This window comes from Pyrus communis, chromosome 2 (genome assembly GCF_041283825.1).
Source record: "Pyrus communis isolate YQ-2024b chromosome 2, ASM4128382v1, whole genome shotgun sequence".
In the NCBI taxonomy this organism is placed as follows: Eukaryota; Viridiplantae; Streptophyta; class Magnoliopsida; order Rosales; family Rosaceae; genus Pyrus; species Pyrus communis.
Window position 1 is genome coordinate 6268955 of NC_142566.1, and position 21473 is coordinate 6290427.

The 21473-nt window shown below is 38.6% G+C and overlaps 1 pseudogene across 1 annotated transcript; it reads right to left on the reverse strand.

Moving 5' to 3' along the window:
- Window positions 1–1775: 1775 nt before the first annotated feature.
- LOC148698434 (AUGMIN subunit 7-like) lies at window positions 1776–7940 on the reverse strand (annotated as a pseudogene). The gene is made up of 9 exons (XR_015955250.1): window positions 7667–7940; window positions 7486–7571; window positions 6578–6639; window positions 5801–5860; window positions 5502–5614; window positions 5084–5174; window positions 4276–4383; window positions 3763–3860; window positions 1776–2256 (listed from the first exon to the last, which is right to left on the reverse strand). The product of XR_015955250.1 is annotated as an AUGMIN subunit 7-like (transcript).
- Between the last annotated feature and the right edge of the window lie 13533 nt (window positions 7941–21473).

Here is a 21473-nt window from a genome sequence, read left to right on the forward strand (position 1 = left end):
ATTGTATTAAATAATTGATTATAATATGTAAAAAATTTAATAACTTATCCAATAATAAAAAATAAAAAAAATAGTTGAATCACTTCAAATGAAATCAATAGAAAGGTTGAAAAGTCTTCCATAACTACGTGAACAATAAGGAACTTTCGTTGACACCCAAAAAATATCTAGGAACTGAGTAATGCTATGAGATCACATAAATATACCACATTGATGTATCATCTCATATGACAAGTGATGTGTACATGCAACTTCAATTAATTCATCTCTTTGGATGTTGTTGCATGTGGGCTCCCTAGTATTACACGTGAGATAAATCATGGTTTTTTAGCCAAAATAGCCCTGAGATTGTCATAACTCCTCACTTTGGTCCCTAAGATTGTCTACCGTTAATCATTTTGGTTCTTTTATGAAAAAAATCTCCGTTAAATTGTAGAAACCCCCAATTCAAGTAAAGGGGTTGATTTGATAAAAATACACTCAATTTAAAGCGGACAATCTAAGGGACGACATCAATCAATTTTAAATTTTGGAAATCAAAGTGATGAGGTGCTAATCTCAGTGATCATTTTGGCTAAAAAGCCTAAACTCATTAAATGACAAGACATGTATAAATCACTTACCACATTAGATGGTACAAAAGTGTGGTTCCCTAGCATTTTCCCTAAAAACAATGGGCTCATTTGGAATTGCTTCTAAACCATCTTTTTAATCAAAAGAACTTCTAGTAAAAGCGCTTATGTTAGATTTTACATTGAAATTTTAAATAAAAATGCAAGTGTTTTTTTTTTTAACCTAAAAGCACTTTTTAACTTTTTACCCGAACATGATCTAAAAGATTTTCGATCAGAGCTTTCAGTTATTTTCAAAGCACTTCTAAACATGCCCCCTATATACTTGTGGTTATTTGAATATTTCCATATCAAGAAAAACAAAATCTAAACCAGAAGAGTAAAGTGTAGCAAATATCCCTCAACTTTAATCAAATTAGAGCAATGGTCCATCAACTAAAAATTCATTATCATTGGTCCCTCAACTCATCAAAACGTGTAGCTATGGTATTTTTTGTCAACTCCGTCATAATTCTGTCAAAATGAGTTATGTTGGAATGACCATTACTACAATTAGGTTAAAGTTGAGGGACCATTGCTCTAATTGGGTTAAAGTTGAGGAACCATTTCTCCAATTGAATTAAAGTTGAGGGACCTTTGATACAATTTTTCTTATTTGATTTTCCATATTTGTCCCTTGATTTAGCCTCACGTGCATGGCACGTGACTCATTTTGACAGAAGTTCTAACAGAGTTGGCAAAAATAACCATAGTTGGACGTTTTGATGAGTTGAAGGACCAATGTTAATAGATTTTTAGTTGAGAAATCATTGCTTCAATTAGGTTAAAGTTAAGGGACCATTACTATAATTTACTCAAACCAGAACTATAATCATTGGAAGTCTCAAATAAATCACAATTATACTTTCCCCCCCTCAATGGCAAGCACCATCCTTATGTTGGGCCTGATTATTGTTCAAGTTGGGCCTGATCCCAAGCCTTATTTTGGCTATGAAATCTATGTACTTTTTTTTTTCCTTTTTTTGAGAAAAATGAAATCTATATAGTTGAATATGCTTTTTCATTCTTTTTGGATTGAATATATATTCATTCAATCCATCAAATGTTCCAGTTGGGGATGATTCCTCTCATTTCTTATTTATCAGTTTGGCTATGAGGAGAGAGAGAAAGCACGAAGGAATTGGGGAATCAACCCTAAATAGAGGTGTCGTTCGCGTTGTTATAGGGTTAAAAACTAGGAAGTTAAAAGAAAGGGTCTAATTACAACGATGACTTTCATGTAGTCATATTGCAAACCAAACGAACATGGATAAAGATCGTCCCACAAAACAGTGCCGGTAATATGAATACAGAATCAATACTGCATTGTACTTCACTTTCATTTGACACGAAAAAACTACATTTTCCCAACATACATTTGCAGTCCAAAAAGAAAGCGAAAAGCCTGAATTCATGGCCCTCCCCTAAACAATTACTACAATTTCATCATAAACTCACCTCCTCACCTTGCTCACGAGCAATGGAAGCCGAGAGAATCCCAAGGTCGCGATTTAGGAATGTCAAAGCAGATTCACACTCTGAGATTATTCTTGTGACAGATGAAGGCTCACCAGCAACCGAGTCAGATGATCCAACACACAAGAGCTGCGTATGAGTCTCTAAGATTCTTCAAGTTCCCCAGGAACTGCAATAAATGCAAGAATTATAAGAAGAGGCCTAGTTACAAGATTCATGGTCGTACTAATAATACTTGTTCAAATCTGGCATCACTCGGTAATGTGATCTACAATGCTCCATCCATACCCAAGTAATCCCACCTCGCCTATTTCACTCCAGGCCCAATTACACCTACAACTACACGCACACATCCAGACACACAAAGGGCAATGGGGAAGTAAAACCATGTTTGGAGGAAGAGAGAACGGGATGAGAGAATCCCAACAGACAATTTGGTTATGGTTCTCTCCTATTATTCGGTTGACTTGTCTGATGAAAAGAGAAGGGAAGCCAAGAAATCCAGAAATGGTTGAACTACAATATTGCCCCTTGCATAATATACAAAAATTTTGGTATCCAATTTGAAAGTTTCATAGATTATAAGGTGCAAATAAATAACTAGACATTTAGTCTCCCCATGTTAGAGGATAGTGCTTGACTGAGCTCTAGAGGAATGCTTTCCCAGCTCAAGGGAAAACTACCTTTCTCACTCTCTTCCATTTCCTCCCTCCTACCCCAAAACAAAGAAAAGCTAATTCCCCTTTCCTCTCCCCCACCCCTACTTCTTTCCTTCACTTTTTTCTCCCTTAAGACAGATAAAAGGTGAACTTGACTGAATGAACACTGAGCACTGAGTATGTGCTACAAGCAAACAACTACTTTTGTACTTAGTTTTCCATGCTTTGTACTTAGTTTTAGTTTTCCATGCTTTGTACTTAGTTTTCCATGCTAAGTTAATAGGGGCACTATGGATGCTTGAACCAAGGAAAGTCCATGTAAACAAACCACAGCATCCGCAAAGGGACAGCAAACACAACGCACAAATGTAAAGGGAGAGAAAAAACAGGTCATCATAAATTTAGCAGATCAAGGTTGATAAAAAAATGTTTGATACTTCAAAAGAATAACCAAAGATCAAGATTACATGTAAAACCAAATGAACGATCATCGAAAGGCCAAGGATCAAGATCCCTATGTTTGATACTTCAAAAGACAAAAGATCCCCATGAAACCCCTATAAAGAACAAAGCTAAATGTGGCATGTACAAGCTACTTTCAACAATTTTAATCCAGAACCCTTCCAACACACACCCCAGATACCTACCCATCATCAGCCACACCATGAAGCTACGATGCTTATGTTCATTACCTCATATGAAAGAACACACCTGTCCTTGTGAAATTCAATAGTAGAAGAAATTTAGTTGCATAGATTGAAGTATTGACTAACTACAGAGATACTTCATCGATACATATTACATAATTACGTAGAACAAGAAAATGTCATTTTCTAGACAGGTAGAAACTCCTATTGATTTAGTGGAAAATGAAGTCTCCATGAGGTCTTAATATTATATAAAACCATCACTCACATTAGTAGGTATATGAACTAGCGAATTGCCATTCAAACTTTAGCTGATAAACCTTATAATGTGCTAGGAAAAAAAAATGTAAACATTGGCAAATGAGATACCTTCAAAAGCATCTTGTATGCCTTCAACAATCGATTGGCAGCCGGCCAAACCCATGGAGCTGGGGTACCTCCATCATGTGTGTCCAGGGATGTATTTCCTACAAAAGGCACGACATTTCAAGGTTGCAGATAAGCGTATATACTTCATATGCGCACACAGGGCAAAACAAATAACAAAAGTATTAAGGATTCATGCACATCAAAATAAATGTCACCATTCCAAGTGGAGTACTAGCTAAATAATGAACTTTTCTATTATCCGGGAGCTAAAACTGAAGCGTAAACTTTCTCCTAAGCCAACCAAGCCAGGTATGTGAAAATGGAATCCACCACAAAGCATATGGTTCATCATGGTGCACATGTACCGCCGGTGCCTCACCTTTTTAGCAGATATATAATTCTGAGGAACATGTCAAAATCTTTAAATTTGGTACAGCATGAAAAGAAAAGAAAAGAAAAGGGACATCAGATTGTCAAAAAGCAGAGTATATTAAAAGACAGAGCAGCTCCAACCTTAGTGTAAATTGTATTGAATGATTTTGCAGTTTCTAGAAAAGACTCCAAATGTTCACGCAATCTTGATTCCACCTCTTCATAATCCTCATCTGAGTTGTAGGCATACTACATGCAATAGCATAGAGTCAGAGTAAGAAAAAGAAGGAATTAACTGCACAAGTAGAACTAGAGGGGGAATTTATAAATAATTAAGATGTACACTGACAACACAAATTTTGAAGGAGCATTCAATGCCAGAAATATTGTGGACTTATAGGCATTGGGAATGATTAAAAAACAGAAGAAAAAAATAATTCAAAATGCATATGGCAATAAAGAAAAACTAAGGTACCACTTTTTTTTATTTTAATAACTGCCATATTAATGAACCTTTCAACATCCTTTGGCACTAGCGAAGGCATTACTATGCGTCTGTTCTTTGCAAAGCAGCATAGGATAGGTGAAGATGAAAATGAAATGGAAAGGTAGGGAGGTGGTGTCTTTAGGTGTCAAACGCAGTTAAAGAAACCGAGAACTTTCATGAACACAATGATAGAGTCTAATGACATTAGAATGGCTGGAAAGGAGAAGCAGTGGGATACTGTTTTAAAATGACAAGGTTCATTTTCTGGTTTAAGTTGGATGATTTAGCTAAATTACGTTGATATGAACAGTTGGCATAATTTATACAGCACAAAGAGCACTACGTGAAGTTGATCAAATAGCTAAATGGTTCCAGGAAACAAATCATTAAAAAAAAAAAAAAAAAAAAAAAGCAATTATTGTCAAAAGGCAAGAAGATCTAAGTTACAGAACAGAAACAAACCTTTGAAGCCAAATCGTCAACCTTTTGTTGAAGACTTGAGAATATCTTTGATTGTTCTGAAAGCTTTTTCTCCAATTCAAAAACATCAGGCCTGCAATGAACTATCATTAAACAAACAGGATATTATTGTATCTACTGAAACTAGTTGTTCAAACTTAAATGATGAAATCATCTCTTTTGAGAATTTTATCCTAATTAATTTGGGTTGGCTTTTAAAGAGGTTCCCTCTTGTTTGACAATAAAATTTCAGTGAAGCAATTATTCTTTTTAATTTGGGAGTAAACAATAATCAGAAACAACTTTTCTTACAATGCATCTGCGAGGATTTTTCTTTTTTTCTTTTCTTTTTTTCTTTTACTGAAGCAATTATCATTCATGTTGTTACTTCGGGGAAGTAATTGAAAATAGTTATCCTTACAATGGATATATGGACTGAATCTGAACATCTGCAGGGAACAATTTGCATTCTTTAGAGAATATTTGAGCTTGTTTTTCAGCTATGGAATCAATTAGTTGTATGTCCTTTGCTACCTGCTCATCAATACTGCAGAAATTACAGGTCATAATCTCAGCCTAAAATGATTTTCGAAATCAGAAAACAAATCACACATTGTAGAAGATCTAAGACTTCTTTTATCAAACAATAATACCTTGCCAAACCATGTAATACTTAGTATCATCCTACCTCCATTCTTGATTATCAGCATAAATACTTACCTCCACAAGATCTACAATTAGATGAAGCATTTTAGTGCGATCTTCACAGCTTCCTCGCCCCTGTAACAAAAAGCTTTGCCTTCAATAAAAGTGGAGGAAACTCACACAACAAAGAATTGCTAAATTTTGCGTCAAGTGCAGAATGTATGATGCCCTACATATGTTCATCTTGTCTAGACTGCCAACTTGGTGCATAATGTGCATCTTGCAAACAATCTTCATCTCATATTTAATTATATGATTCTAGTCTATTCTATCAAATGAAAAGTTTGTTGTGATCTGTCAATACAAATTTTTCTCAAATTGACAATTTCAATGTAGGTGGATCAAAGGAGATTCATATTTCACTACCCTGAAAGCATATCTGGGGGACTAATGTATGGAATTTGAATGTAAGGGGAGCTCCATGAAAATAACAGATTTGTTTTTATAACAGGATACAATCCTTACTGTATTATACACCCAAATCAATTCAGATAACACAGCAATTAAAAAGTCGACATTATTTAAGAAAGGAGTATCATTCAAAATTTTACTCACTGAGTACTCAATAGAAACATGAATATAGTAATTGATAACAGATCGACTCATGGTACAATTATCATAGAGATTGGTTGCCCAAGAAGAACAAAGCAACAAACAATGACTTTCAAACAAGAAATGAAATAAAAAGACAAAACAAGTAAAAGTGCACTCAATTTGTAAAGCTTTCTAAAGAAAAATCGACCATATCAGACAGAATAAATACTCCTAAATCAAGACAAATCCATAACTAACTTGGATGGCTTCGGTGTTTATAGTAGTAGTAATACCCAAAAACTTTGCAATCTCTGCCAAATCTACAAAACAAAAGGTCAACATTTATTAGCTAAACAATCAAAGAAAAAATTGTCCCATCAAATGACTAAAAACCGTGAAAACTAGCAGGTGCAACATATCTAACATCACATACAAAGAAGATTAGACTTTGGGAAGGTAAGCAATCAACAGATAGACCAACCAGCTGGCTTTAAAAAAAAAAGAATAAACCCAAAAGGAAGCAGCAAGAGAAGGATGCTCCACAAAGTTATCTTAAAAAGTCCTAATAAAGAGAGAGTTGGGTGCATAGAGTAACGAGTTCGATAATTTATTAAGTTATCTCAAGTGCAAGCAATATCATACCGATTCTTGCTTCTTTAAAGTCACATTGCACTAAGATTGTGCAATGACAACTGTAGTATGCATCTATCTTTTATACAATAGAACAGTAATCGTGTTCTTGTCTTTGTCCACTAAACAATCTTATTCTAGATCTAATTTTTCTTTCGAAGTGTGATTTCCTTTAGCATAATTTGAGAGATAAGAACTTTCGTCATATCAGTTTAGCGTGGCCATGTAGAACATATATGTAGTGATGATACCAAAAAGTTGTTTTCAGTTTGGCAACTACAACACAGAAGTTCTTTAAAGTCTTAACACAGTTTGTCAATCTTAATTATCCATCAGGAAAATTTCAGAAGTTTGCAAGTAAGACTAGTTAACAAAAATTGCAGCCACATTTTCGTTTAAAATTAACATTACAACACATTACTATAACTTAGATCAACCATTTGATGGAATTCAAAAACCAATAGAAAGTCTACATTTCATTAAATTCCCAACAAATTCAGCAAACCGTATTCGACATTCTACAAAATAGGGTTTACACTGGATTCGAGCAGTCTCTTCGTCGTGATCCATGGCGTCCCCTTGAAGATTTTGTTGGGAGAACGGCGACTTGTCCACCAGCAATCTGCAATTACACAACACAAACAGCAACAATCAAACATGCGACACACAGTAAGAACCACAAAAGGTCAAAGAAGAAGTAAATGGCATGTCGTGTACCGGAAGAAGAGCCACTCGAGAAGGGCGTAGCGTTCCATGCCGGCAAAGAGGAGGGACTGAGCAACCGCATTGGCCCTCGGATAATTCAGCATCGCCAACTTCCTCTGTATCTCTTCCATTTGTCTTGTCGCCATTTGCGAACTCCTTACACTTCGACTGAGATCCAAAATCGGCACAAAATGTTTTGGTGATTTTGGGGTTTTAGTTGGGATGTTTGAATCAATCAACAATTTGAGATTTTCGTTTTTGATTTGATAATTTATTTTGAATTGTTTAATTTGCTAATGATGGAGGGACTTTTTTTCTTTTGCCACGGAATTTTCGAAACGAAAATGATTCGGCCAAGATAAAACAAACTGAAAACACAATCATGAGGCCCAAAGCCCAATCTAATCTAAATCCACACAGGAAGCGTTTTCTTGACACTCAAATATATTCAACACAAATTAAGTGTGCCAAAATTATTCATTTTGTTTACCAAATTAAAAAAAATTATTCATTTTATATATACAAAGTGTTGCAGTCATATTTAGAATAGGAATATGATTGTGTAAATCATAGCGTATCTAGAAATATCTTTGAATATTCCCTTTAGTAGTTCATATCCTATTAGAGTTGTAATCCTAAAAAGGGTAAAGATTTAACATATCCTACTACTATAAATAAAAGCATAATGGGGTGATACAACATATACCTCACAATTAAATCTCTCTCTTCTTTTTCTTATTGCCGCCGGCCACCCTCTCTCTATTCCCTTAGAATAGTTCAGTCAAATAGGTCTACGACATGTTGTCAGCACACTCTTGCCAGAAGCTAAGGAATTGAAGGATCGTAGGAGGGGGCTATCTTCTTCAAAATTCAAAGGGTTTTATTTGTTTTCTGCCAATCAGGTACGCTTAAAATAAAGTAAAATATTTGAAATGACCATGAAACATGAAAACATTCCCCATGATGCATATATATATGTTTCATGCATTATGCAATTATATTGTTATGTGGAATTTGTGAGTCAAAGCATATAAATCAATTATAAGCAATTTAGGATTTTTCAAACCCTAGAGATGTTTTTGGGGGGAAGGGGGGAGAGGAAAAATCTAGGATTATACGGCACGGCAGCTGCACCGCCGTGGCACCACTGCGCTGACCTGTAGCCCAGCTGCATAGAGCATATCATGGAATAGTGTCGTTTTGACACCTTAGACCACACAACAGCAGCCATTCGGGCTTTGATGTTCACACATAGAGGCACCAGGCCTTCGGCCTGGTTGGCTTACACTGGCCTAAAGTTTTTCAGCCTAAACCAAGAAGCCTGTAACTCTTCTTGGCTCTATCCCGCGTGTCCCTGGCCTATCTTCAGCAGCCCACTGTCCCCAACCCAAAAACCCGAAACCCAACTTCAATTGGGCTTCCCCACACCAACCCACATGCCATCACACGCTAGGCATGCACCCGTGCATGGTTTTTAAGCCCAAAGCTAGCAGCTTTTGCTGCTGGGCTCCTTAGACCACACAACCTAGAGGCTTGCAGCCCTCCCGTGACCCAATAAGCTTGCAGCCGAACTGCATGGCCTATTCTCGTGTTATTTTTCGACCCAATGCCAATTTTTGGCATCCCCGCGTTCTAAATCATGCCCAAATAATTTTTAGGGCACTTTTGGTTTACACTAATTCTAATTTAATTATCACTTGGTTTATGACCAACTGAAGCAAATATGTCCCGTTTGTCATTATTTTGCTTCTATGATCGACCTCGTTTGGTCCTGATCCATTAAATAAATTAAAAGTGACCTACAGTCTATTAATCTGATAATTAATTCAAAATTATTGACTTGAATATCACTTTTGGACATTAATGATTCAATAATTTATTTTTATACTTTGAACCGTTGACATCCTTTCGTAGTCCCGAAGCTCTCACACTTGAGTTCCCGAAGCAACTTAAATCCACTACACTTAAATCAACATATTGCATTATGTGTTTTTGCAGGAACCTCTCATTTATGAACTAATCGTTCATAAAACTAAATTGAATGAGTAGTTTCATATTTAGTGCTTTTGAAACCCGAAGTTTTCATTCAAAACTTACCACATGAAAGCTATAGCTTTCATGCTTAAATTAAACCAATGCATGTCTATAGAACTCGAATGTTCTATGATGTATGTCTATGGATTAGCATATGACTAACCACATTTTGTTGTACCCTCTGTTTTAGGGACATATCGAACTTAAACAAGCTTGATTTCATCGCTCTGGAAGAATCTGGAAGAAACTACCTGAAGTATATTCAAGGTGTGAAGCTCCATCTTACTGCACAGGTTATTAAAGCCACCATCGAGGCACCTACCGACGACAAACCCATCGATGAAGCTCAAAAAGCTACGGTAATGATCTTCATTCGAAAACACATCAATGATGCGTTGCAGATCGACTACCTCGATGAGGAGGACCCACACACCCTCTGACATGCTTTGGCCAACCATTTTGATCATCAGAAAGATATTTACTTGCCTGAAGCTAGACATGACTGGCAGCATCTACACTTCCAAGACTTTAAGTCCGTGAATGAATACAACTATGAAGTTTGTAGAATCCAATCATTACTTTAAGTTCTATAAAGTGGACTAAACCGAATTAGATCTCCTGAGGAAGACCTATTCGACCTTATATGCCACCAATATTGTCCTGCAGCAATAATATAGGGCACATAAGTTCACCAAATTTTTGGATTTGATCTCTATTTTGCTTATCATTGAAAAATAGAACCAACTTTTAATGAAAAATCATCAAGCTCGACCCACTAGCTTGAACACCGTGCTTGATGTGCATGTGACCAATTCTAGCAACCATAAACGACGAAAAAATAGTCATGGTCGTGGTAATGGGCGGCATGCCCAACCATGGGCCCAAGGTCAATAGAGTCAAAGCCCACCTAAGGGAAGAAATAAGTTTGATAATACCATACGAAACTGAACAGACAATAATATATATATATATATATGTTTTATTAATTATTATTATAAAATATTTGTGACTGTTGGATTTGATTGGAATTGAATTTGAACCATTCATAAAAACTAAAACACTACTCACTCATAAGTCCTTCCCAATTCCATTTCTTTCTCTTGACTTCGATTGCATCTCTGTTTCTTCTCTAGCTACACCAAACTACACCACACTACACACACCTCTAAATTTATCTTCTTGGGTGACTCTGACTCCCTCTCCCTATTTCTTCTCAACTCCAACTTCCTTTGACATGACTCAATCTAGATATCCGTATGGAAATCTAAATCAAGTCGTGTTGGGCGACGGCTGTAAAGTGATGCATGCCTAAACATGCATAAAGGATATAAAAATATAAGTTCAAAGTAGGGCCTACAAAAATTTGGCATAGTTGGCCTTGAAATATGATTAAAACCAACATGCATAAAGAGTAGTTCACAGTTATTCAACAACAAAACATCCTCAAATGGACATACCTAATGGGTCTTAGACCCTCCATTACAGCATGTTCATAGTTTAGTGCATAAGTATTAATGTGCATGCGGAAACCAAAGTATTCAAAAGAAAGTCTACATGTTCCATGCGTAGATGGATTTGCTACATAAGTTCTACAAAAAGGATAAGTCTCCCTCATTTTTGGGAGTATGTCAGAGCTACCGGGTAATTTTTAGAAGTATGTCAAAGCTACCTGCTAATCCTCGACGTCTACCCAATCATCGAAGTGAAAACAAGAAGTTAGTGGACAAAAAAGGAAGCTTAAAGTTTTATAAGAACCCCTTTTTCTTTATAAAAACCCATTTTATGAAAACAAGTCCACTCACAGGGACCTCGGTATGTTCTCATCTTGAGGAGGATGCTCTATGAAGTGTAGACTTTATGGAAGAGCTTGCACCTACACAAGCCATTTTTACTTAATACAGTGATAGCTCAATATGGACAGATTCCAACAAATGTGTAAATTTCAAACCTGCACGAAAATGAAACTTAGAATAGGGAATATCTACTTACATATTTTGGAAGTCCATGAAGGGAGGGGTACTCCTCCTTCTTGGGTCAAGACTTGACTCTAGCAACGACAAAGAACCACCGAAAACCATCTAAATTTCTAGGCTCCAATATCTGTGTATACTTTATTTTAATGTGTAAGTATGGTATCAAATGAAGAGGGCTTCGATATGAATCTATAGCCTCCAACCTTGAGCAATTTGGTTACCGTATGAGAAAGTTAGCTATAAGCCCCATCCCCTCCTCCCAAAAAAAAAAAAAAATTCAATTATTGAGCTAAAAAAAGCTTTGGGGAGAAAATAATCCTTTGGGCCAGTTCCCCTCAAAAATTAAGCCACATGCAACAACACGCCAGACAAAAATAGGTGGGGCCATATGAACAACTTTGTTGGCCACTATATAATAGAGCCAACGACTCCTTGGCTAATCATCTGTCCAAATAATATGACGATTGGTTGATCCAACAGTCATATTTCAAACCTTTTTTTTTCATACTTCTAATCCAAATGCTGTGATCAAATGAGATCAAATCTAACAGTAAAAAAAACCATCCAATGACGCAAATTTAAATCTAATGCCTAAAATAATTTAAAAATTATTTAACTCAAATTTCACCTGAAAAACTCTATAAATACCTAGGTTGTGTGATTTTCATTATCTATAGAACTTAAATTTTTTTTTTATTGTTCATAAAAACAAATAGTATAATCTACATAAATTTTATTTTAAAAAGTTATCTAAAACTTAGGCTAAAATCATTCTTTAATAATTTCGAGCTAAAATTTTAAGTCATAACCATTGAAGAAGAAATGTTGTTTTTGACTTATTGTCACATTCCGATTGGGATTGTAACATCCCACATCGCCCATGGAAGTGGATCCTGTAAGCCTTATATGTATATGCCCACCTCTGTTTAGCACGAGACCTTTTGGGAGCTTACTGGCTTCAGGTTTCGTAGGAACTCTGAAGTTAAGTAAGTTCGTGCAAGAGCAATGCCATGATGGGTGACCCACTGGGAAGTTCTCGTGTGAGTTCCCAGAAAAAAAAACCGTGAGGACGTGGTTGGGGCCCAAAGTGGACAATATCGTGCTTATGGTGGAGTCGATCCCGGGATGTGGTGAAGGCCCGGGCCGAGATGCGATAATTTGGTATCAAAGCCAATCTCTGCCCGGAAGTGTGTCAACGATGATGTCGGACCCCTAAGGGGGTGGATTGTAACATCCCACATCGCCCAAGGAAATGGATCTTGTAAGCCTTATGTGTATATGCGCACCTTCATTTAGTACGAAGCCTTTTGGGAGCTCACTGGTTTCGGGTTCCGTAGGTTCGCGCGAGAGCAATCTCATGATGGGTGATCCACTGGGAAGTTCTCATATGAGTTCCGAGAAACAAAACTGTGTGGGTGTGGTCGGGGCCCAAAGCGGACAATATCGTGCTACAGTGAAGTTGAGCCCGGGATGTGGTGAGGGCCCGAGCCGGGATATGGCAGTTATGGTTTAAAATTTTCTAGCTTAAATGTTTTAGTTTTATCTCATATGTAACGACCTATCCCCAAAAATTATAGTTTTTATAATTTTAAAACATAAATTTACGAAAATGCCCTTCGAGGCAAATACGTTGACTTTTGTTGACCACCTTGTCATGTCACGTAAGATTTGTTTTCTTGACGTATCCTCATAGTACTCGTCGCTACGGATGCATGGGTGCAAACAGATTTGAATTCAAAGCTAAAACCAAGCTTCTACGAAATTTTAAACGTAAGGTAATTTCACAAGTGGAGATTTTTTATCCCACCCTTGGACCACTCACAGGCTGCCATGTGGCAGATTTCTCCCCAATTTTCTGGAGGTTTCTTTGGTTGGCCTGTGACTTCCCCTCCCTCTATTACTTATCCCCTTTTTTGTCATTCAAACATACACACATCACATTTTTCCCCATTTTAGCTGACAGCACCTCACCCTCTATCTCCCTTATCATCTTTTTCTCAGCCGTGACCATTCCCTCACCCTAGCTCTCATTCCTCCTTCTTTGTGCAGCCAAAACAAACACATAAAACCACCCTCTCAGCTCTGATTTCTCTCTCCCTGTGCAACCATTAACCACCACCACAACCACTTTATCATTCCGGCGAGCACACCCTTAAGAAACCATCATTCTAGGTCTTAAAATGAGCAAGGAAAACTCTTCTTCTCCTTCACATAGCACGGAACAGTTACTGTGCATCTATTTCCGATGATGTATCGCCGTCTCCGGCAAAGGTGAGCTTCAAAACTCCTTCTATCTTCCTCCCTTGTAGGCTAGATCACTTTATTGATGATTAAAAGTGACTTTGGTGTAGGTTTTAACACGAAAATCAGCTCAGGGAGCATTTTCTAGAAATCTGGAAATTCAAAACCGTGACTGTTTGGCCATATTCCAGACACTTTTCCAGCCAACCCTGTATTCCGTCGAGCCATTCAAGGGTATAAATCTCTTCTCCACATTTCGAACTACATTTTGGCTTTTGAATAACTCAATTTGGGCATGTATCAAGCTCGGAATGAGCTCTCAAATTGGACAAAAAATGTGAAACAAATTCCAGAAAATTCGAAGTGGCAAGTATGAGTTTTACTAAATGGTTCCTAATTGTGTTTGGGCACATTGTCAGGAAGTGATGTAATTCTCGCTAGCTCGAGTGGTTTTCGGGCAACAAAATATCTGTGAGTAGACCCCTTCATAACTTATATATTTTTATAAAATATTAGCCTAGCATGTATTGCATATTTTATGAGTGGAGCATGATTTATAATATGTTTTTACAGATTTTCATACTTATGATATATTTAAATTACTTTTTCGAAATAATTATGATTTAGCGGATTTATATATTACTAAAGGTTATGAATCATAGGATTTTCGGTTATGAAATTCTATGGATTCACGTATATGTTTATTATGGATTATGAATATGATTTGCTATGGATTTATGAGACGAAGTTTGAGCCTTTGAGCATTGATGTTTAATACGAGATTTTGAGATATGTTTTTGGTACTTACCTAGCAGGTTATCATACGACACATCCGCACACCACGGGTATTATTTCTATGGCCATAGGATATAGATGATAAAGGAGTGAGTTATGATGTATGTTATACCCCCAGCTTCACCACCAAAAGCAGTTTCGGACAGCTTTACTAGCCACGGCTAGTGTTGATGCGGATGTTATGCTATTTGATTCAGCTTCACCTTTGGATGATGGATAGGTTATTCAGCTTCACCTTCGGGTGATGGATAGGTTATACAGCTTCACCTTCGGGTGATGGACAGGTACTGCCTTTGGGCGACTATGATACCCCTAGTTGAGTACCTTACTGATCAGATTTACGGATTTGCCTTTAGGCGTTATTACCACTTCAGGCGTTATTGCCTTCGACTCAAAGTCTTCACCTCGACTGTTGGGGGCATGCTCCAAGTCAAGTGAAATTGAAGGATGGACTCATGTCACTCCGAAGAAACTGCACGAGAAACATATGTCTTCTCCACAGGTGCACCAATCAGAAAGGAGGGAAAGTAGCTTTCGCCAACCTCCAAAACAATGTGAAAGTGTTGGAGATAATGAAATTTCGACACAAAGATCGTCCATCCCCATCACAATGTGCGACCTCTTCCCAGAAGACTTCTTCAATTACTCGGTCAAGGCTCATTCCTATGACGATTGCGAGGAACGCCTCTCCCAGAACACCAGACAATCCTTATGCCAACAAGCTCGAGAAGACACCACTGAAGAGGAGAACCAAGATGTTTTCCACATCACGGTTCAAGAAGGTAAAGAAGACGAAATCCCCGAGGAAGATGTCACTGCTGCACCACCACAGCTCCAAGATGGGGGGCAAGCCACGGTCGATGATCTCAAGGAACTCAACTTAGGTACAAGCAAGGAACCAAAGCCTATCTTCGTAAGTGCATTATTAAGTACAGATGAGATAGAGGAGTATTATCAGCTGTTGTTAGAGTACAAAGACGTCTTTGCCTGGACCTACAAAGAAATGCCCGACCTGGACCCTATCATCGCTGTTCATCATCTTGCGGTCAGGCCTGGAACACGACCGATAAAGCAAACTCAAAGACGCTATCGATCTGAGCTTATCCCACAAATCGAGGTCGAGATCGACAAGCTAATCGAAGCAGGCTTTATTCGAGAAGTGCAATACCCCAAGTGGATCTCCAACATCGTCATTGTCCTTAAGAAATCAGGACAAATACGTGTTTGCGTAGACTTCCGGGACCTCAACGATGTTTGCCCAAAGGATGACTTCCCCTTGCCAATCATTGAAATCATGGTGGATGCAACCACTGGCCATGAGGCATTATCATTCATGGATGGCTCTTCTGGGTACAATCAAATTCGCATGGCCCTCGAAGACGAGGAACTAACAGCCTTTCGTACTCCAAAAGGTATCTACTGCTACAAGGTGATGCCCTTTGGTCTAAAGAACGCTGGAGCTACGTATCAACGCGCAATGCAGAAAATCTTCAATGACATGCTACACAAAAACGTAGAATGTTACGTAGATGATGTGGTGGTTAAGACGAAGAAATGATTAGACCACTTGAAGGATCTGCGAATAGTGTTCGAAAGGCTGCGAAAATACAACTCAAGATGAACCTGTTAAAGTGTGCGTTTGGCGTCACCTCTGGAAAATTCCTCGACTTCATCGTCAAGCACCGTGGTATTGAAGTAGACCAATCAAAGATCAAGGCCATTCAAAGCATGCCCGAGCCAAGAAACCTGCACGAGCTGAAAAGTCTACAAGGACGGCTAGCCTTCATCAGACGCTTCATCAAGACCCTGCCACGCTTGCCATGCACACTCTCCTTTTTCCTCATCCTTTGCTCTGGCCACCATGATCAAAATCGGACTTCAGTGACCGCTGTCAAACGACTAGCCGATCATGAAGCTCGACGCTTTGCACTACCTCCAAGCTCGATTCCAGCTCTCTGTCCGTGTTCGTCCTCCTCTGCGAGCCCTCTCCTTCTACCGATCAGCTTCAACAGCACGTACACCCCTTCCTCCTCTGTCTTCTCTCGAACTCGGCCTGGGTTTTCACCCACAAACCTAGCCTTGCAAAGCACCATATATATAAAAAAAAAAAAAAAAAAAAAGATAATAAAATAAAATAAAAGGGAATGATGATGGACAACACCATGCAAGAAAAAAAAAATAAATAAAATAAAAGGGAATGATGATGGACGACATCAAGTGAAAAAAAAAAAAAAAAAAAAAGAGGTAGCAATGATGATGTTGGGAAGCAATGATGATGTTGGGAAACAATGATGATGTGGGAAGCAATGATGAAGGTAAAGAATAAAAAAAGAGGTAGCAATGATGATGTTGGGAAGCATCTTTCAAAGACAGCACCAGCTGCCAATTGTTTAAATTCGCAAATTGGAAGATGCAAGGCAGTGAGCAAATGCAGTGGCCATGCAGTGCCCTATATGTGTGTGTGTGTTTGTGTGTACAAGTTGTAATTTTGTAGAGTTTGAAACTCACACGGTGCCAGGCGCACCGAGAGCAATTATTAAAAAAAAAAAAAAAAAAAAAAAAAAAAAAAAAAAAAGGACACGCCAGTCTGGAAAGAAGAAGAAATGGTGGAATCTTGGTGGATCAGTACCACCGAAAGCAAAGAAAAGAAAGAAATAATAAAAAAAGGGATCTTGGTGCACCGGCACCATGTGAAAAAAAAAAAAATATATATATATATATATGTATATATATGTGCTCTATTATATTTAGCACAATACGCTGAATAAAATAAAGCACGTCCATTGATCTCCGAGAAATTACAAGTGCGTACAAAAAAAAAACAAAAAAAAAAAAAAAAAGATGGAGCTTTCACAAAGGTTGTTCACGTGAAGCCCCACTACTTGGCAAAACTCCAGGAGCGGGAGGCATCGAAGATAGATCATTCGAGCCCTCAATACTTGGTGGAACGCTAGATGACGCAGGAAAAAGGTGCCTCTGGAAGAAAGCCGCAAGCCTGTGATGGTCACTTTGAATTCGACCTTCAGATTCTTGCAGCTCATCAAGCTTCCTCTTCATGCTCGTCGAATAATTATTTGCAAGCACGTGCAAACCTCTATTCTCGCGCTTAAGCTGTTGGATCTCTTGTTTAAGATTTTCCACCTCCGCCATCAATGATTCAACTTGACGGGATCGAGCAAGTAGGCGTTGGCCCATGTTGGACACGGAGCCCGCACACTGAACACTGAGAGCTAGGGACTCTTGAACGGCCAACTCATCGGACCGTCCTGAAAGCAGCCTACTATCTCTAGGAGTGAGGAGGTTCCTAGCTACTATTGTAGCTGTTGTTGCATCCTTCATCACGGAGTCTTCACCTGTAAGAGGGCCACTAGAAGATAAGAAGGACGGGCACCATACATTACCCTGACGCGGCGCACCCGTATCACTGCTGAGACTCAAATCTAAGCAAATGTTAGATGGGTTAGCCATTTTCAAAGGTGTTAAAAGAGAAGGGTTGGATGGAGTAAAATCTCAAAGGGCCGTTAAAACAAAATACATCGGAGACGATTTTTACGAATGGGCAATCTTCAAAGTGTGCATGTTGGAGGTGATCGATACCTCTATAAAAGAAGAGGCAACACAACCACCGATTCAAAAAAAATTGAAGAGACACCACTCTTCAAATCTTAAAAGCCGGATTTTCCTGCGTAAAGTTCGGCAACGCTCTTCAAACACAATCTCAGCTTTTCAGATAACACGTGCAACTTTGTCAAAGATCTCTAACAAAGTTGAAAACGCTTGGAGGTCATTATCCCAACTACCACACAATTTTTTGCCTCTATAAAAAAAGAAGGAGGAACAGGGTTGTTCATTCAGAAATCGAAGAGGCGCTTGCTCAGAAATCAAAGAGGCGTTTGTTCAGAAATCGAAGAGATGCTTGCTCAAAAATCGAAGAAGCGTTTGTTCAGAAATTGAAGAGACGCTTGCTCAAAAATCGAAGAAGCGTTTGTTCAGAAATCAAAGAGGTAACACCCTCCGAACCTCAAAAGCTGGGCCGCTTATTCAAGGATCGAAGAGTCATCACTCTTTGAATTTCAAAAAGACGGATTTGCTGGATCAGAACTTGTCAGTACCTTTCACATGTAATCTCAACTTTGCAGACATTACAAGCAACTTTGTCAAAGATTTCTGACAAAGTTGAGAACACGTGAATCTTACTGTTTCAATTACCCAACAGTTGTCGACAATGGTAAAGGAACAATACCACCACTTGCTATTAGGAAATCCCTATATATGTCGACCTTCATCTTTTATGGCAAGGCAGACCTGCAAAAAATGCCCAACTCTTCCTCACCTCTGAGGGCGCATTCCCAGCAAAGCTTCTCGAAATACTCAATTTTTTCTTCTTCTCCAAAGAAGATAGCAGATGCCTGGAGTACAGATGAGGCAGGAGGAAACGGTAAATCGAAGCATGTGGAGACAAGCACAACAAATATATGTGCTGATTCATTCGCTGCTTCTTCAAAAGCAAAAGTATCTCATATCATCAAGGGCGAAAGCAAAGGTATCTCATATCATGCTTTTTCCCTGTCTTTTCCTTTGCCCTTGTTCTCACCTGCCAAGACAAGGACAGAGAAAGCAATATGTCGGAACCTCCACTCAAACTTGCGCTGCCACCAAGAAGTGATGGTCTATTCAAATGCAAGGTTTGCATTCCACTCCTGTATCAGAGGACAAATACTACAAGAGAAGATGCCAAACTTGCATAAGGAAATACCACTTCTGCAAAGGGAGCAAGTAAGGCAAGTGAAAATGATACATCGAAGCATGTGGAGACAAGCACAACAAATATATGTGCTGATTCATTCGCTGCTTCTTCAAAAAGCAAAAGTATCTCATATCATGCTTTCTCCATGTCCTTCCCTTTGTCCTTGTTCTTACTTGCATGGCAAAGAGAAAGAGAGCAATCAGCCGGCACTTGGAGTTAGTCTTCCGATCTGGAACCGACTACCTAGAACCTTTGCCTGGTTGCTTACCTAGCGTTGCTCTTGAGTAGTCATCTTCAACGGTTGATACACTTCCAGAGAAAGGACCACATCTGCTTGGAGAACAGCTAAGACGAGTGACAATGAAACATCAATCTTGTGGATCGTCAGCAAACGCAACAACTGCATATGCTGAGTCATCCTCTAACCCTCTTCAAATATGAATTGGAAAGATTGAACAAAGAAACAGGTCATCACCTCCACCTCGTGCTTGCCTGCCATGTGTCTGAATCCTGAAACTGCTCATGGTCCTATTTTCACTCAAGATCAAGCCTCAATGGCCCTTGAAGAAATCACAAGTCCGATTCAAAATCAAGTGTTCACCACCCTTGAATCAAATTCAACTCCAGATAAAAGGAGTAAGTTCAGACCTTCGGAGGAGACCAAAAGAATCCTCCAGCCCAGCTCAAGATTAAGCCTGTGGAAAATCAACGATTGGAGGAAACCAGAAAATCTTCCAGTTGAACTCAAGATCAAGCCTCGATGGCCCTTGAAGAAATTTCCAGCCCAATTCAAGATACAGCCTCGACGGCCCTTGGGTTGACATCTACATTAAGGGACTTCAAAACGCATCTTCTACACGTGACAAGCACATGTCTACGACGCGCCTTAAAGTGGGGGCATTTGTAGACGTCAAAATTTCGGTGAAATGAATGTTGACCAATAATTAAAATTTCAACGCTCACGTGTCACATAAATTTTACATGTAGCGTGTGACTCAACGAAAAATCGAAATAAATTGGAAAGGTCATCAAATAGGACACGTGTCAATACCTGGCAGAAATGATTTATTTCATCTGATTATTTAAATCCAAAAATCAAGTTTTGGAATTCTATAAATAGGAAGCCAAGGCATTCATTTTAGGAGAAAAAAAAAAAGAAGGGAATTTACATCACACCAAAACCTTGAAGCTTTGAAACTCTAAAGCTCTCAAGAAAATCCCGAAGGATCAAGAAAACACTCTTCATTCTTCGTCAAATCCTCCTTCAAGGTCAAGCCCCAACGGCCTTTGAAGAACTTCCACCGACTCAAGATCAAGCCCCGACGGCCCCTTGAAGAAAGTGTTCATCATTCATCATCCGTTCATCCTAAGATCAAGCCCCAACAGCCCTTTGGATCAACAATCTCAAACAAACCTATACATCCATTCTTCAAGATCAAGCCCAACGCCCCTTGAAGATCCATTCATCAACTGTTCATCCCTAGATCAAGCCCCGACGACCCTTTGGATCAACAGCTCATCCACAAACCTACACCCTACGAAGATAGAATCAGAGGATCAAATTACAAAGAGATTGTAACCCTAAAAATCATTAATATATTTTGTACACGTATTCTTGTTTCTTGTTTCAGGATTTTTTCGTGTTTACAGTACGCTCTTAACATGTTTCCGCATCGACATATTTCTTTCTAATTACCTATCTTATTGTATGTATGTTTAAAATGGCTTAGTCACCCTCGGGTGTCGGCCAACACATGCCTACCCTGATATTTGGGGATATCGGGGTTGAGGCGTGTTTGGTATCAGAGCATGGTTTGTTCAGAGCATACTTAGGATCTTCCTCCACTATAATAGTGTGTCGGCATTGATATCATTTAGATGTCATGGCTTCCGTTTGTTGACGGCGTTCGGCACGGAAGTGAAATCTCCATTTTGCCTGAATAGTCACATCCTATTTGGAATATGAGAAACTTATGTCGGGATCGTGCCGCAAGTTCACGTAATCGATTGATGAACGACGTTCAGCATC